Raw genomic sequence first — 18,204 nt, forward strand, 5'->3', positions numbered from 1 at the left:
TGAGAGCAATGGGTAACTTGTCCTGTAGGACCCTCAGGGAACTAAAATTTCTTTGGTGTCAAGGACCCAGAATGATGCTCTTTTTCTCTTGGAAAAGTAGCATGCTCCTGAGATTATCACAATGTTCCCAAAAGGGCTCTGTGCAAGAGGGCTGCTGGGCCAGAGCTGCGTGAGCATCGGGTACATAATTTCATTTTAAGCATGACTGAGCCAAAACATTGTAAAACTGTTACAGGCATTACTTTAAAATTCTGGGCAAGGCAATCACTGATTTTGCTCATTTCCAGTGTAATTCACAGTGGCTGCATAGGGTTTCATGTGTAGTAATTTAAACAGACCACAACAGACCATGGAATTTGAAACCCAAGCTTTTGTTTTTCTTTCTAACATTAGGTGCTGCAAATATTGCAGCAACCTGGAAAGAAGATTTCAGCTAAAAATTCTCACTATAGTAATTTTTCTGATCTTCTAGCTTGAAGGATTAAGACTAAAGACATGAACGAGGCTGAAAGATTAGGCATATAACCTTACAGGTACAGGACTGAGTTGCAAAATCATTACCACCTTGCCCTACAACAAGTTATCATCAATTATTTATACACTGAAAAGAAAGTGGTACCATTTGACATAGAAATAGCCACGTACTTGCTCTCACAAATATAAAAGAACAAAACTTCTACCTATTATTTTCCCAGCTGGAAGTTAATTCACGCTAAATTTTGCTGCAGTGTTGAAGATTTCTGAAAAGCCTCCCAGATAATTTAGTTGCAGCTTCAATACATAGAATCCCTCAGTAAGCAAAAGAGTATCATCCTCTGTTTGTCATAAGCCTTTTTAAAGCAGGAAGAAGATCAAGAAAAGGACAGATGAACCTGTTGAGAGGTTCTGACAGCATTAATTCTTCCAGAAGTGTTACTAACTACCCTACAGCTTTGCACAGTTATTTCAAGGCCCTAAGAGTTGGGGAAGAGTGGTGTCATGCTATAAATGCAAGTGAAATTGAGTACTTCTATTCCCACTGCAAACATGTTTCTGTGGAGCTGTTGGTTTCTCCATGCAGCTATTTCCAATGACACCTGGTGTTTGAGGTGGGCTAACAGGCTTTCACTGTTGCAGGACCTACAAAGCAGCTGTCTGCTTAATAAGGACCTGCACTAATTGCTCAGGCAACCTCTCATCAGTATGGGTATAAACTGAGTCTAGAGTGGATTTGGGGTTCTTCTGGGACTTTTTAGCACAGTTTTGAGCCTTTTGTCCCACTGAAATACTGATTAAAAAGAACAGAAGGACGCATTTGTGGCATAATTGTATGATCTATTTTTCTATTTTGGTTACAAGTTCAGAGTTTGTAAAATGGTATCTTTCCCATTTTTTTCTGGTTCGCTTAAGTGACTCTTTCCTGATATAGGGATTTGGAAAGCGCTTATTTTATAAATGCTAGTATTTCAGTCATCTCTCAGCCCCCAGGGAGAATTATAACACTGAATGCTGTAAAGCTAAGTCTGCTCACATACAGATGGCAAATATTGCTGGTGCAGCAGGAAAGGAATGGTAAGTGTTTAATCCTACCAGCTGCTCTGAATCCTGTGCATGTGCAGGGGCAAGAAAACACATTAAAACCTTCTTCTTGCACAAAACTAGCTGTGAGATCCTGGTTGTAGAAAGTTCAGCAAATATCTTTCCAACTGCCTTGCTGGGAGATCACAGAATCACAGACTATTCTGAGTTGAAAGGGACCCACAAGGATCATCGAGTCCAGCTCAAGTCAGTGGCCCACATAGGGAATTGAACCCATGACCTTGGCATTATTGCAATCAAGTTTTCTAAGGCTAACACAGTCTGGTCTCACCTGTAATCTCTCTAAAATGCTTTCTGATGATAGATCTCCTCATAGGACTGCAGTTTGAAGCTTTCTCTAAGACTGAAAAGGTGGGAGAAATAATGGTAGAGTGATCCTCTGCTCTGTGAGGAGACGAGCTGCCTCCTCAGGACAGATGTTGCAGTTCACTGTCTGGGAGTTTTGCTGTGCTTGCCTTTGCCAGCACAAGTTGACCTTTAGGACAGCTGTCTCTGGAAAGCAATAGCTCTAGAAACCAAACATCCGACAAAAAACCCACTCCTTAAAAATCTGCCTCCTGCTTTTAATAAAGTAATGGAAAGAATGGAACAGAATGAAACATTTGCTTACTGATCAAAACTGATTAGAGCCATGATTAATTGGTTTTAAAATCTGAAATGGCAGGTTCATTTTTGGCTAAACGGGGAAGCAGAGCACTTGGCTCTCTCCTCCCAAACAATTATGATGGTAAGTTTGACATGATATCCCATTTCTAAATGTTTTGCTTCCCCAACGTCCTAAGCTGACACCATAAGAATAACTTACATGGCTCAGGAAATATTGCTGGACACAGCCTGAATCCTGTGCAGCTCTGTCTTCACTTCCCCAGCACCTTGCTCCAATTGGGATTAGCTGAAGAACCACTGCAGTTCAGTCTTTGTGGTAAGGCACTAAGGAAAAATGAAGCACCTAAAACTAGGAGAGCGTATTTGTTGAACTGTGCATTTGCCTAGTACATTGCTTTATATTGATGTATTTCTTACTACTTTCTCTTTTCTGATCTTATGAAGTCGAACTGCCATTAAGCAGCATCTTGTTGTCCAAAGAGATGTTCTGATAGAGGGATTTGTTGCACTAAGTTTGCAGTCTGTTAAAAAAGATAAGGTCCTTGATCATCTTCATAGGGTGTTTCGGATAGGGAACATTCAGGGGCAATTTTTGTCACACAGGGATGCTTGGAGTTGAAATTGGTTTGAAAACCTTCCTGCATTGTAAAATGTCACTGCACACATCATTGCCATTATTATATTTACTGCAGTTATTAGATTTATTCTTCCCATGAAATACAGAGCTGTGAACTATATATGTGTTCACAGTGCAGCTGTGGCTACTGCTCTGTCTCTTTCTGCTGCAAAGCAAACTGTGTGCACTGAAGGCTGCCACCTCTGTTGTGGTGAAAATGTTATCAAGACAAAACAATTGAATAAACCCTTTGCTTCTGGTAAGGCAGAGCCAACAAGGCTGTCAAGAGCATAGTGGAAAATTATAGTAATAGAATAATGGAAAAATTACAAATTTGTGGAGAATGAAGTCTATTACTTCTATATTTAAGAGCCCTGTGGAGAATAGAAACAGCTCTTCTGCAGAAGGATTTGATTTAGTGCCAAAAATTTGAATTTACACCTTAAAATAAACTGCTAAAAGAGGTAGAAAAATAACCTTTCTTCTTGAAATGCTGTAGCAGAGTTAGCTCAAAATAGTACACTTTAACCCAGAGGCTGGGGAAAGAGGGTCTTACAACTATGTGTGAGTGACTACAACTATGGATTTTGGTCCAAGTAAATGGAAAAGCTGGAGAGTTATTTAGCAAGGATAGCTGTTCTGGGTAATGTGTTTGGAAAATCTGTAACACTGATGCCACCACCTCCCACCCCCAAACTTCTGCTTACATGGGTATGTTATTTTCTTCAAATAGATAAATGCGATCTGATTATTCTGTATGAGAACTTTTCAAGAAATTCTAGACAGACACTCTTTATTTTGCATTTATTAAGACTGTTTTTTTTTAAAGTCGTATTTCTAAAAAATAAAGATGAAAAAATGCCTCAGTTTCTGAGTCCCTGATCTAGTCTTATACATTTTGATATTTAGCCCTGAGATACTTAAAACACCATCAGTATATTTGCATTTGATTTCCTTCCAACTGAGGCTCAAATGTATGTTTTTAATATTGGTGACACTGAGTGTGTTTCTTCATAGTACAACTAAAAACAGTAATTACAATTACACAGATTACCTTTGAATTCAGTGCATTTGCTTTAGTTCAAAAAAAGTCTGTAAAAGAAGTATCTGCAGACATAGGAACTAAAATGAAGCTGTTATAATGATAAACATCTGCGTTTCCAAACAAATAAAAAAGTCTCTAAAACAGTACCATCCAGGTTTGACAAAGGCTGAGCAGATAAGTGGATCTGTAGTCTATGAATAAGGATAAACTGAAGATCTTTTGCTGTGCATGTCATGTCTATCAGTACTCATACAGGGAGTTTCTCTTCCTGGTCTTTTTTACAGGGGAAATCATTTACTTAAGACTAGGTCTTAATCTACTAGGATATGTGAAAATTGAGAAATCTATTAGTAGAAAATTCAGAAAGAAGTTAATTCTGAAAAACTTCTGTGACTGTAAGCTGTTTTCCAGCTTTGTCATAAACTCTCCCAGCTCTCTTCACCCTGCTTAGGAAAACAGACCCTAGAAACATCTTCAAGGTGTGTCCAGGACCACCACATCTCTGCTGGTGGCTGCAGGGGTTTCAGTAGCTCTACACTTAGTCTGAAAGATCTTCCAGCAACAGAAGAAAAATCCCAGCTGCCCCATGCAGCTAAACTGTGAGCATGTGTTGGCTGCTGCAGCCTGCTGAGGTGCAGGTGTGAAAGCTTCACTTCAGGATAACAATTCTGAGTGGGAGCCAAGGCTGCACTTTGGTACAGTCACTAATGGGAGATATCTGAAAGCTATCTGTGAGTCACCAGCAAGATTTACTTCTGCAATGGTTTCTTACATTCAGTTGAAAAGAAAATATTGAAGAAGCCATCAGTGGCACTGAGTATAAACAGAGGTCAGGGTAGAGTGTTCTGTGTCCCCACTGAAAGAAGCCAAATTTGAACAATAGTGCCTTTATCTTTTTTAGGGCAGGGCTCCTGTTTTCTTGCCATGACTTGATCACACATACATATCAGATATCACAAATCAGACTAATACTGGAGAACAGTGTGGCTCAAGAATGGATCCTGGATTTTCAAAAGATGCTTCATCTCCTGAGTCCCATCCCAAAACATCCTCAGCACTTCGGAAAATGCACTGCTTGATATAGAGTGTGCAACAGCCAAACATCTTTATTGCTCTCTGTTGGTTAGAATTAGCAAATCTTTGCCATTTGCTATCACTTACTGCAACTTTTAATAAGTGTATAGATATGGAATCTAATCTTTTGGCCGGAAACTAATATGACTAATTACATTTTGCGATTTGCATTTCCCCCGAGGTCTCAGTATTTCCTGCTTCCTTCCCAAACTGTAACATAAAATGGCTTCTACTAGTTATGTAATTTGTTATTAATTTAAATAATACCCAAATTATATTTTAGTTTCTCTGGGGGACAAAGCATCACCATCTTCTTTGGCATAGTGAAAAAAACCTACATTTTAAAAAATTGAATTTTGAATCGTGTTTATAGAAAATCAGCCCTAGTGCACAAGTTAGATGAGTTTTCACAAGTTTTGTGATAATGTTTCACATATAGAGTTTATTTATCTGTATTGTGCTTGTGTGGCAAGGTTTTGGTAGGCAGGGGGTGCTACACGGGTGACTTCTGTGAAAAGCTACCAGAACCTTCCCCCATGTCCAATGAAGCTCCAAGACAGACCCACCTCTGGCCAAGGCCAAGGCCACTAGTGATGTTGGTAGTGCCTCTGAAATAAGATTTATTTAATAAGGGGAAAAAACCACCAAAATGATGAGGGAAACATAGGGATTGGCCTCAAATGCATTTCTGTCTATTTTCATTTTGTCCTAGGAGCCGAAAATCCATTGAGCCAGAGCTCTGCTGAGGAATTGCAGCTCCGTGTGTCACACCACAATGTCCTCTGTCACCGTTCCTCTTGGGCTGCACTCTCGCACTGTGTGAACACAGACAAAATGACACAGAAGGGTTTGCTGGAATCCAGGGAGTCTGACATCTCCTTTGAAAAACCTGCTGATGGGTTTAAGATTACAAAAAGCTTTGAGAGCTCAGCTGTTATTAGTGGAAGAGACTCCCTGGTGGTGCAAGAGAGCAGTGTCTCCCTTGAGTGACTCAGCTGAGGCAAAGTCACCTCAACAACAGATCTGACCCCAAAATTTCAGTGACCAGAAAAACTGCTTGTGGTTTTGGGCTTTTTATTGCTAGAACTGCCTAGCTGAACTAACAAGCAAGTTTCTAAACTCAGATGAGAGGAAGTCTTCAGCAGAGGTTGTGTTTGGTGAACATCTCCAGCCACAGCTTAAAAAATTGGAAAGTTTTGGCTGTTTGTGTTCTTAATGTGTGACGTGTCTTCGTTAAGGTCCATTGTTGGGGGAGACCTAAGGACCATCTGGTGTTGAGTACCCATCTGTAAAGAAAGGTTTGAGTTCTTTCAAAGCCCTGCACCCTTGGAATGAGCTACTGATAAATGTGGGAGACCATTAAGCCTTGTAGTAATGTGAATATTTGTATTCCAATATCTGAAAGTGACTTATCTGGAATATATATTATATGAATTAATGTTCCATTTTCAAAGATTTGCTGCTTTGGCCATGTGTATAGTTGAGTCTGTGATTACACAGTGCTTATAGCCGGGACCACATGCTGTGTTCATTGCCATACTATACCATGAAATTACCATATCATTAGCATGGGAAGTGCAGTGAACTCTTGCATTTGCAGTATTTGGAGTAAGCATACATTTGTTTCCTGTAGTCTCCCAGAATCTCCTGTAATTAAAAAGCAAAGAGTATCTTGCAGCCTGGGGGAAGGCTGGCCCCTCTCAGCTCTAGGTCTGTTGTGACCATTTTATTTTGGTAAAGCACTGGATTGCCTTTCCAAGGGTGCTGTAAGTTCTTAGGTTTCTGTTGCGGAAAATCTAAAAGTACTACTATTTTTAAAAAGTACTATACAAATAATATAAATAGTATATAAATATGAAAATGTAGTGTTATCATTCATTGCTCTGCAACCATTTAGCTCATACTGCCAAGTCAAATGACTTTTGTGTGTATTACCTTCCTGCTAAGCTCCATAAGAGGTCCTATGGAAATGCTTTTCACTCTGACAAACAAAACAATCCGTTGCTAAGAAACACAGAGAGCTCTTTTAATAAGACTTTTTCTATCTTTATGCAGTTTAGACAAGAATGGCTTCAATAATTGATTGAAACAGGTCATTAATCAACAGTTCCATTGAAAAGTGGTCTCCATCTTTGGTAAAAGGATTTTATTTCAAGCATTTTTTGGGTCCACAGAAGTTAACTCCTAAAAAATCTCTTGTCTTACAGAAAGCTTTTGATACCCTATTCTGTAAGAAAGCAAAGGGCTTTCGAGTCTTAGTTCAAGGTATAGGCAAAGCCCCTTTTCTGCCTCCTGCTAGCAGCAAATAAATTTCATCGATTTAGTAACAGGTCTCATGTGAGCAGTAATCATAAAGCAAACTAAAACGTGGACCTACAGTACTCTAATGGTTCCCTGGTAACTGCTTGAGTATGCTGTGGTGCCCAGTAGTGTGTACAAGGCATACAACCTGCTCCTTACTCTTTTTTTCTCTCCTTCTTCCTCTTCTGAATCTCAAATTTCCGCAGAGTAAAAATGGATGAATTCATGTAGTCACTGTTGCCAGTCATCAAGAGTTGTATAGGGAGTTTACATTATTCGCCCTTAAAGCTGTATCACTACCTGTCATTTAGGTTTTCTGAGCCCTTCCAGTTAATGGATTCATAACATGAAACCAGTGAGAGGTTAACTCACTCTTGCATGGACCTATGGGTGGATGGGTGGATGGATTCCTTGTCACTGGGTTACATGGTCACACATATGTTTTACTTTAATTCTGATGGAAATATGTAACAAAGTGGCAAAATGTTCATTGTAGCTCAGAAAGACTAAGATATTGTGCCTTATACTAAATAAATATACTAAATAATGGGGATTAAATAAATATACAGTAAAATAATAATAATGTTTAAATAAATATAAATATTAAAGTAAAAATACAACTTCATTAAGTATACTGAATACTAAGGTTTGTGTCAATCACAGTTGGACTTCTGAATCTGAGGACAGCTTTTCTCCTGCTTCCATGTTCTTTTTTCTGGAATTTCTTTTTTTTCTTGTAAAGTCCATCTGTTTTGGTGTTTCATCAGAGAATGAGGTGGTAAGTAGCTATGATAAGTGTGCTGGTTTAAAGGTAAACTGGCAGGAGAAATGAACCCAACACAAAAGAAATTATAAGTCAGAGTTACAATTTAATAACAATATTACAATAAATCTTATGGCACAAAGAGAAATTGGCTTTGACCCACAAACTCCAGAAGTATGACCCAGCATCCTGGGGCACAAGCACAAAGAGGTTTGTTAGTCCCTGTGCTGAACCCCACGTAGTTCCTCCAAAGTCCAAAGTAAAAAGAAGTGCACCTGTTGGTGCAGCTGATGGTTGCAGTTTGGTGAAGAGTGGTGGTCGCAGTCTGGTTGAAAGTGGTGGTCTCCTCCTGTCGAGTTTCTGGTCCTCTGGATCAACGAGTGGTTCCCCAAGGTCTTCCAACTCCATGATTATGTACCCTCAGGTTCAGGTGGGGAGCAACCAGTACCTCCCCCAGGAGTTACACAGTGGGTGATCTCACTCCGTGAGTCATGGGGTATTTTGGAATTGTTGCTGGTCCATTAGCAGACACACCCCCTCTGGCTGGGTGTGAAGGTGCTAACAACTTCCTGGAGGGAAGCCATCACAGCTCTTATCTCACAGGTGTCTTTCACACCCAGCTCACACCCTGAGGGGTTGAGTGTGCCCTGGGCAGCTGCTGCAAATGGTCCATTGTTAACAGTTTTTGGGAAATGAATGGAGGGTGTAGGATACATTGCTTTGGTCACCCCCACACAGTGATAAACTAGTCCCACCTGCTGAACTAGGACAATAAGTCAATTCTTTTAGAATAGCTGATTTGAGAGATTTTGTTTTGAAAGTTCTTATACACTAAACCATTCATTTGGAAAGCCATGTCAAAAACTTTCATTGCTGCAGGGGAAAACTCAGATGCCAGTCATATGAAAAACTGATATGTACCATCCTATAAAGGACTGGTGTTTATAATGATAGTGTCTACAAATGAACTTTTAAGAAGTTTCTTCCATGATTCTTCCAACATTTCTATGAAAAATTATTATCAACACAAAACCCCCATGTTTTTGGTACCTGTAGTGCAAAGGAAGCCATTGTCATAGAATCATAGAATGGCTTGGGTTGGAAGGGACCTTAAAGATCACTCACTTCCAACCCACCACGTTCATCCACTTCCAACCCCCTGCCATGGGCAGAGAGACCTTCCACTAGACCAGGTTGCTCAGAGTCCCATCCAACATGACCTTGAACACTTCCAGGGATGGGGCATCCAGAACTTCTCTGGGCAACCTATTCCAGTGCTTCACCACTTTCACAATAAAACATTTCTTCCTAAAATCTAATCTAAACCTACTCTCTTTCAGTTTGAAGCCATTTCCCCTTGTTCTGTCCCTAAATACTCTTGTAAAATGTTTCTCTCCATCTTCCTTGTAGGCACCCTTCAGGTACTCGAAGGCCAGAATTAAGTCACCCCTAAGCCTTCTCTTTTCTGGTCTGAACAAACCCAATTCTCTCACATTTTCCATGTATGAGAGGTGCCCCATCCCTCAACTTGATGGCCCTCCTCCAGACTAACTCCAATAGGTCAATGTCCTTCCTGTGCTGGGCACCCAAGACCTGGATGCAGCACTCCAGGTGGGGTCTCACCAGAGTGGAATATGTTTTTTCATAAGAAGACAGTCACTTCTTGAAATGTTCCCTTTAAACATTTAAACATTTAGAATTCCTACACAAAGTTTGAAACTTTCTTTGCTAGACATGGCATTCAATTATTTTAATTTTTCAAAATCTATATTGGTTCTAGGACAAGTATTCCAAAAAAGCCAGTGATGTAATTGCAGAGTGAACTCAGGAACAAACCTGTCTTAACACAGATTTGATGCAATATTCTCCCTGTTAAATGTCTCACCCTCTAGGGTTGTGTATTAGGCCTGGCTAAGATGAGTTCATTTCCCCACAGCAGCCCTCACAGTGCTGTGATTTGCAGTGATAGATGAAGGGTGTTGATAACACACCAGAGTATTGGCTACTGCTGAGCAGTGCTGGCACAGCATCAGCACTGAAACATTCCTTCCCTCCCCATTAGGGGGCTAGGGTTGGACAAGATCCTCGGAGGAGCCACAACTACACCAGCTGACCCAAATTAACCAAAGGGATATTCCATACTTTGTGATGTCTGCTCAGATACAAAAACTAAGGAAAGGAGGAGGAAGGTGGGGGATGAATTTGTTATTTACAATGTTTGCCTTATGGAGTAACCATTACATGTGCTGAAGCCCTGCTTCCCGGGAAGTAGCCAAGCACTGCTTGCTGATGGGAAGTAGGGAATAAACCATTTTTTTTCACTTTCCTTATGAATGTGCAAACTTTTGCCTTTGCTTCAGTAAACTGCCTTATCTCGATCTATGAGTAGTTTTCCATTTTATTCTCTCCCCATTGCCCAGCCTGGAATGGGGAGTGATAGAGCGGTGGGCACGTGGTGTTCAGCCAAGGTCAACCCACCACAGGGTGTTGCTGTTAATAAGTAGTGCAGACTCGGTCACTAGATGGCGAAGTTAGGTAAACTCTGCTCGTGCTATCAGCTCAAAATAAAGGAGTTAAAAATAATCTGCAATTTAGTTTGTGAAAAAAGCCAAACAAGAAATAAAACCCAACAGAAAATGTCCTCAGTATCCCTGGGATGCAGAAAAGTGCTTGGATGTCCTATGGGCAGCCCTTCCTTCTCCAGAGCCTCTAAAAGGTTAAATGTGTGATAGCTGTGCATCGCCTTTACTCCAAAGGCACAGTACTCCAGCAGAGCTTCTGTGCAGAAAACCAGTCATCAAGTAACTCTCAGTGGTGTTTTTCTGCCTGTGTCCTGCGGAGTTTACAGTTCTTCTTAGCAGCAGTCAGGAAAGGCACTATGGTGATGGAGCAAAAGAGGTTATTTAGTGCAATAATCTTAACACATTAATTGTATTTCCCTTGAAAAGTACTGCTGGACTTAATTTTTCCTGCTGCCTCAGAGGTTTCAAAACTTTATCAGGAACCAGAAAGGAAAGGTGGGAGCTAGGACCTTTCATTACATCAGGCCCAGTTGTGCCATTTCCCTCCCCTGCCTTTCCTCTCCCCTTGCTGGTATCCCACTGCCTCTAGCCCTGTCCTTTACTGAATGAACAGGACATACAGCCTCAGTATGGACTTATGGGACATGGAAAACTTGGAGAAAAATTGCACTTTGGTCAATAACTCTTCCTTGACTGTTGCTTCTGTACAAAATTCAGCCTTCGCATCAGGAGGCTTTGAGGGAAGGCAAGTCCGTGAATGTGTGTGAATTACAGAGTTGGAGAAGAAGGAGAAAACATTTATTCTGCCAAATTGTGTTTGTGAAAGAGATGGGAACTGCTAGAGTTTGTTGAGTGGCTTGAAATTCTTAGTGGTGTCCATGGCAGATGGGTTAGGGACCTCAGTGCAGGTTAGAGTGAAGAGTTGAATGGCAAATTACATCTATCTAATGCTAAAACAAGGCTTTGCAATCTATACCAAAGATACAAGCACCAGAAATTTGGATGATGTATTTGTGCATAACCCCAACCCTAACCCTATCCCTAACCCTAACCCTAACCCTAGTGATACACCTTTAAATATCTCCAATCATCGTTGAGAGCATCAATGAGATAATTTGACAGAGGCTTTGGGCAAAATCTACCAAAACCATCCTAATTAAGAGTTGGATCCATGGTAAGAAATCCTCAGGAAAGCACATCATATATTCCTCTGAGCACTGCTGTTTTGCATCAATATCACTCACAAGGCTGGAATATCCCAGAAACCATTTCGTAAATCACATAATCCTGATATTCTAACAGCTGCAGTTCTATTTCACCTGGATGTGACTAACTGCTGTTGGAAACCTAACACATCTTGAGCATTTAATGGATTTTTTTGAAACATTGTAAGGACTTTCTTAACATTTTAGCACCATGTTTTTTTCTTCCTGTATTTGGACTTCCTTGAGATATACCTTGAGGCATGGCCAGGCCTGGTATCATGTTTCCACTGGAGATATGGGGAGAGGTGAGATTCCTGAGGGCCAGTTATTTGAGAGCATGTGCACTCAGTGCTGTAGCGTCTTCCATGGAGAGTCAGTTATCTGTCTTTGCAGTGCACTGAGCTGAGAGCAACCCTCTGGCAGAATACTCTAGAGCCAGTTTCTTACTCAAAATTTCCCCAGTGGGACTTTCCACAGCTGGGAGTCTTCTCTGGAGCATGACAATAATTGCTCCATTCATAGAACAAAACAGAGTGGAAAAAAATGGGAAAAAAAATTCTTGCTCCTTTTCCCACACTGAGCATTAACTGTACTGTCTGGCCTTGAACCAAGGGCCAAGAAGTAATGCATTACCATGTAACGTGTTTGGCTGGGGAAAGTGCTTTGACATTAAAAACGGATGTTTTAACATCATCTCATACACAATTCTGTAGCAGAGCAGCAAGAGCTGGGCTCCTCCCCTGGGGAAGGCAAGCTGGGATATGAGGGAAGCCATACATCAAGCCAGGAAGGAGCAGAGAGGGCCAGGCCTTGGCATTGCTGCCATGGTAGAGTAGGGTCCCACAGCACCAGAGGCAGCCAACAACCCTGACAAATCCTTTCCAAACTCCTGTACTAGATTTTTAAGAATCTAGATAGATCCCCAGGCTACTTGTTGAGTACTCTGCTATTACATCTTTTGTTGGGCTTCACATGGTGGTAATCAATAAATGTACAGTCTGCCAGTAAAAATCCTCAGCCAGAAATTGCCTGCCACTGGGGTCTGTAATGCATTTCTCCACCAGGAGAAACACAAGGGTATCGTAAACATTTTATTTTCCTCTTCTCACACCTGACTTCACATTTTTTTTAACTAGGAAGATTGATTTCAGCAGCAGGCTCTCACTGAGGTTCATATTAGAAAGCTTATTCTTGCTGTAAAATACCCACAAGATACTCTAGCAGTGATTGCTATTGTCAGTGGTGCTATTTATGACATTAATCAAAAGTTGTTGTAATTAAGCTGCTTCTAGAAGGACCAGCATTCAGTGATTTGTTGCTATCTGCTTGTTTGGTTCTTTTTCTTATGGGAGTGGAGTGTTGATATGCATGAAGTGTTTCAAAGGAGTGTTGGCTGGTCTGACTTTTCCCAAGACTGCTTTAGGGGTAGCTAATGTCACTGGTTTGTCTGTTCTGATCATTCTGAGGTGCTTAATTTGGTCTGTGGTTGACCTGTCATTTGTTTTTTGTAAGTTTTTTTTTTCAAGTTACTGTTTTATGATGTGGAACTGATGTTTTTTTCCTTGGGGGAAGGGAAGGGGAGAAAGGGGCATCACTGTAGACTGTTAATTGCTGCAGTTCTAATCCCTTAAATGTTACAGGTAAAAATACACATATGTGATTTAGTAATTGTTTAAAAAATATAACAAAGGATGTAAAAGGCCAAGATTCTAGACATAAACAGGAAAACAAATCAAGAAGTTAGGTTAATCAATGCAGTATTATAATTAGCAGTTGAGTAGTATTATTGTTTACTAATATACGGTGTTGATTCTTACTTAGACAAACTCTTTGTCAATAAAAAAATCATTATGAAAGAATTAGCAGCATTAAGATAATATCTTTGAAGCCATAGAAAAGGTACTGTGATTACTATGTATTTCTGAAGGAAGTTACCAGTACCTATGAAGGATTTATGACCTCCAAAGGCTCTCTGTTCTTTTGAAAATTGTACATGCACGTTCAAATTTTATTAGCATTACTATAATGTCAGCATAAGTCATTTTCCTGCACTTGCTGCATTCCTTTCCCTTCTTAGACACAGAAGGCAGGAGCTGAGACCCTAAATAGAAATCAAGGTCTCTGCAGCATGACCTGCACACCACAGCTGCGAGATGGAGGTCACGGGTGATGTTATCCATCCTGACCTCACAGAGCTGGCACTGCAGCTGTATGGCTACAGGGTTTTCAGAGTGGAGTGGTGTTGACTTAGCACAGGACTATTCCTGCTTAGATTTTGCCTTAATTACCATCCATCTTTTCCAAAGGGGCAGCCTGACACAAAAGGAGGAAGCAGCCAAATTCCTAAGTCTGATAGTGGTTGGTATGTCCGAAGGCACTCTTACTGTAGACACGATTTGCTTCCACTTTGCTACAGTCTGGGAAAGTGCTTATTCAGGCAGTCAAGGTTGGCTTTCCTTGCGTGCTGCTGCCACTCCAACACTCTAACAGGCAATTATTCTTGTTAAAACAAGATAAAGCAACAGCAAAAATGTTGGCCTCTTTATAATCTTCAGAACATTTAATGAATATCACTGCTTGAACCACATAAACTGCATCCACTGAAAGACAAGTCTCTGTAGGTGCTATGCACAACAGTCTCTAACTTACACTCTATGTTGTATGTTTATACATATCGCCAGCTATATCCAGAATATCTTTGTGCTTGAGTCACTGCTGTGGCACTCAAGATACTGAATCTTCTGTATTAAGTTCACTCTAGGCTTCTGCTTGAGGTACAAACATGCAAGGAGGGTCTGCTTCCATGGCTCATCTAGGACAGGGCTTGGTTCAGCTCTTGGTGAAGTTAAGGGAAGACTGAGTTAAACCTTCTCTTTTGCCCAGGACCATTTTACAAATGAGCTTGACTCTCTGTCCCCTTATTTTACAAATGAGTTTGACACTCTGATTCCTCCAGGAAATAAAAGAGTAGAAAAAGGTTTCAGGTTAATCTTTAAAATAAAATAATACTTCTCCTAGATAAAATGTCATGTTTTATTAAAATACCCTGAATTCTCACTTATAAAGCTGACAGTCAAATTAAAATACCAGAATCCACTGATCATATAAGGAAAAATAAACTTCTGGATGTGCAAATTCATCTATTACCTTTGAAAAGATGTTCTAGGAAAAATGAAATAAATCCAAATCATATGGCCTTATTTAATGGTGTAACTATCACACCATTTTTTTAAATTTCAATTACACTGCCTCTTAAGTCCAGTTATCTTACATATTGCTGCAAAACTAAATTGCTAACAGGGTCACTCCCTGTGCAGCCATTGAAATGAGCATGTTATTGCTGCTCATTCTTACCATAGTTTGCAGATCATAGGAAGGATTTGAAGAAGCAGATCCCTTGAATCATTCTGGCACCTTCTTGGAGGAATAGGGGTATCTCAGGTTTGCAGGGGCTAGGCTTCAGCATTCCTTTATTTATTTGTACAAGTCAGAAACGCTAGTCCACAGGTCAGAAATGGTGTACGTCTCTTGGAGAATGTAAATGAAGGTCCTAAGCTGGGGTATGTATGTCAGTCTTCTCCTGGGCATCAGGGACCAAATGGGCACAGCAGCTGAATATCCAAATGTTCCTCTTTGAGGTGGCAAGCCAGCAGGCCATGGAATGATACAGATCAGTTGTTCCACTGCTTTTCAAACTGGTGGTGGATCGGGGAGATGTTAGTCATCTTTGCCAGGAAATGTCAGAGCCAGAACCCTTCTCCTCAGCTCTTGTCATAGACAGAGGTGCAAAAATGCCCAGGGTCCTCTCTAGAGCTCTCCAATCAATTATGAATAATTCACATTGGATCAGGAGGGGAGCAGAATTTTGTTCTCAACTATCAAAGTTTCAGAAAATTCAGAGAGGAAAAAAAATTGAGTATAAATCTCAAGCATGGACCTGGCTCCTCATGAAGCATGTTTCACTTCCAAGTCACAAAGCTGAATAATTTATTTCTCTGCTCAAAACACCTCTTGCTGCTGCCGTAAAGAAATTGATGACTTCTGCATCTGACTCTAGGGAACTTGATGGACGTAGTTAATTGCTTCTTTCATAAGTACTGCTAGAGTAGGTAAGCACTCACCCAGGGGCTGTGCATGTTCTTCACATCCACACAGATCCCATGAATCATGTAAGAATAGAGGGCACAGAGCTCAGAAGGAAAAAAAATGCCAGTGAAACCATCTTAACCAACAGTACAGTAAAAGTCAATTAGTAAAATTGTTCCTTTGCAAACTCTCAGAACAAAGATGATTTTCACATTTTTGAGACATCTTTTGGCAATTTTTTTTCCCTAAGGTATTTACTTGTTGCAAGGACTAGTCTCTTAAGTAAATTTTTAGTTGGTTGAAAAGGAATGGTAATATTTGCAGGTAAGGAACAAGACATTTGAAGTAATGTAAGGGACATAACGAACTGATCCAGGAAGGTATGGCTTCTGTTAAAGCAAATGTTACCATCCTTATTACAGCACCACTCAGCCCTGAATGTTCTTATAATGAGCTGTTCTTTCTCTAGTAAAGCTGGGCTTCCTGAAATTTTTCATTTTTTCACTGCAAATAGCTTCTGTAAAAAGGATGGTGGTTTTCATGCTGCACTGAGCACACTGCTTTGCCTGCTGAGGATTTGACCTTAAATCATTTCACACTTGGTGCAGTTGGAGAAGAAGGAGGGGGAAATGTCAGGAGTTTTACTTACTGTGAATCTAAATTTTACGTCTCTCTTTTTAGAGTTATCTTTTCAGATGCTAAGTGTTATGATTCACTGTGCCAGACTGGGTTTGCTGCTTTATAGCTGTAAGATCAATAGGGGAATTTTATCCTACGATTCATTAACAGAAACAGTTTAAAATTGAGATTTGGAGGAAGTCTGTTGGAACTTAATAGGAAAACATGTGCACACACAGAAAAAACATAATCTTAAATGCTGTCTGCCTCATTGGTCTTTATGGAATTTGCGAGTTTGGATACTTGACAAAAATGGGAAGTAGGTATCATTTGGATTAGCTATTTTCACAGTTTATGTTGCATTTGTGTTTGCACGGTACTGCCAATAAAGCTGTTTATCTCTGATAGTTGTGAAGAGTTCCTAAAAGACACTGAAGAGCAAAATTCCCCAGATTTTTAGAAAACATCAGTGGTATTTTGGGTTTTAACCTTCCCTGTGCTAGATATGCAAATATATGTGCTATGTGGGAGTTTTTCTATTTGCAGTCATAAATTCTTATGCATTACATTTCTTCCTCTCAGAGAGGATGTCTTTTTTGCTGTTACATCTTATTCTCATTTAGAAATATGGTATTTTGAAAATCTCATTTTAGAAGGTTAATGCAGGTATCAGAATAGCAGAGACAGATAGTTTTTCTTCATATTTTACTGGTCATGAAAATACTTTCAAGGGCAGACCTTATTCAGCTGCAAGGACTTTCATTCAATAAATGAATATGGACTACCTCACCCAAGCCATCTACCACTCTTTATTTTCCCACGATCCTCACTTGCTACCCACCCCTGCATAGTTGCACCATGTACCTACATATCTTCTTACATGTTTGTATTTTGGGGATTGTTTTTTTTTTTTTGGTGTTCCTGGGGGCAGATGGGAGGGGATAGAGAATGAAGTGGAGTGGGAGCTTTTTGGGGTTTCCCCCCCTCCTTTAAATGCTGCCTACATTCCGATTTGGCTGTTATAAAAAATTTGGATTAACCTGAGCCAGATTCAATGTTACAGATAGCGCAACATATACTTTTAGAGACTACACTATGAAATGAAGTGGTCAACAAGGACTTTACAAGGGAAAAACTTCTGCAGCAGCTTCCCAAGGGATATAAGATGTAGCTTCAGAGGAAAATACGCAAAACCTTGAAAGAACAAAGGTGCTTTAGAAAGCTAAGTAGGTGCTATGCACTGCATGCTGCTACACCACCTGCAAGGGCTCTCACAAGGCAAGACAACAGAATCTCAGCCAGCATGAGAAAAGTCTGTGACTGCAGAAAATATTCATCACTGAAAGTGTTACTAATTGTGCACTGAATATGAGAGGAACAAAAATAACAGAGGATTGTGCTGTTTTGATGTGTATTTTAACTATTATTGAATAGAAAATGCTATATAACAAGAAATTCTTATTTTTTTAGTAAAACAGTTCTTTGGTAATTGAACCGTGACTTACCTCACAACTAGAGTAGTTTCATCTGTGAAGTCTCACAGAGGCCAACACACAAAAGATGTAATCAAGAAATACAATTCACTGTAAGCTGAAGCCCAAATATGAAGAAGGAAAAAAGTGTTATTTCTGATGATATAGGAAATATATTCCCTATTAACAATCTAAAACTCTTTTAAATGAAAGATTAAATTATTCAGTCACATGCAAGAATAAATCATCTAACAGCACACATTTTCTGAAATTAGCTGTGAAGCTGTCAGCAGGCAAAGTAAAATTGCTTTGACTATT

This window comes from Pithys albifrons, chromosome 5, assembly GCF_047495875.1.
Source record: "Pithys albifrons albifrons isolate INPA30051 chromosome 5, PitAlb_v1, whole genome shotgun sequence".
In the NCBI taxonomy this organism is placed as follows: domain Eukaryota; kingdom Metazoa; phylum Chordata; class Aves; order Passeriformes; family Thamnophilidae; genus Pithys; species Pithys albifrons.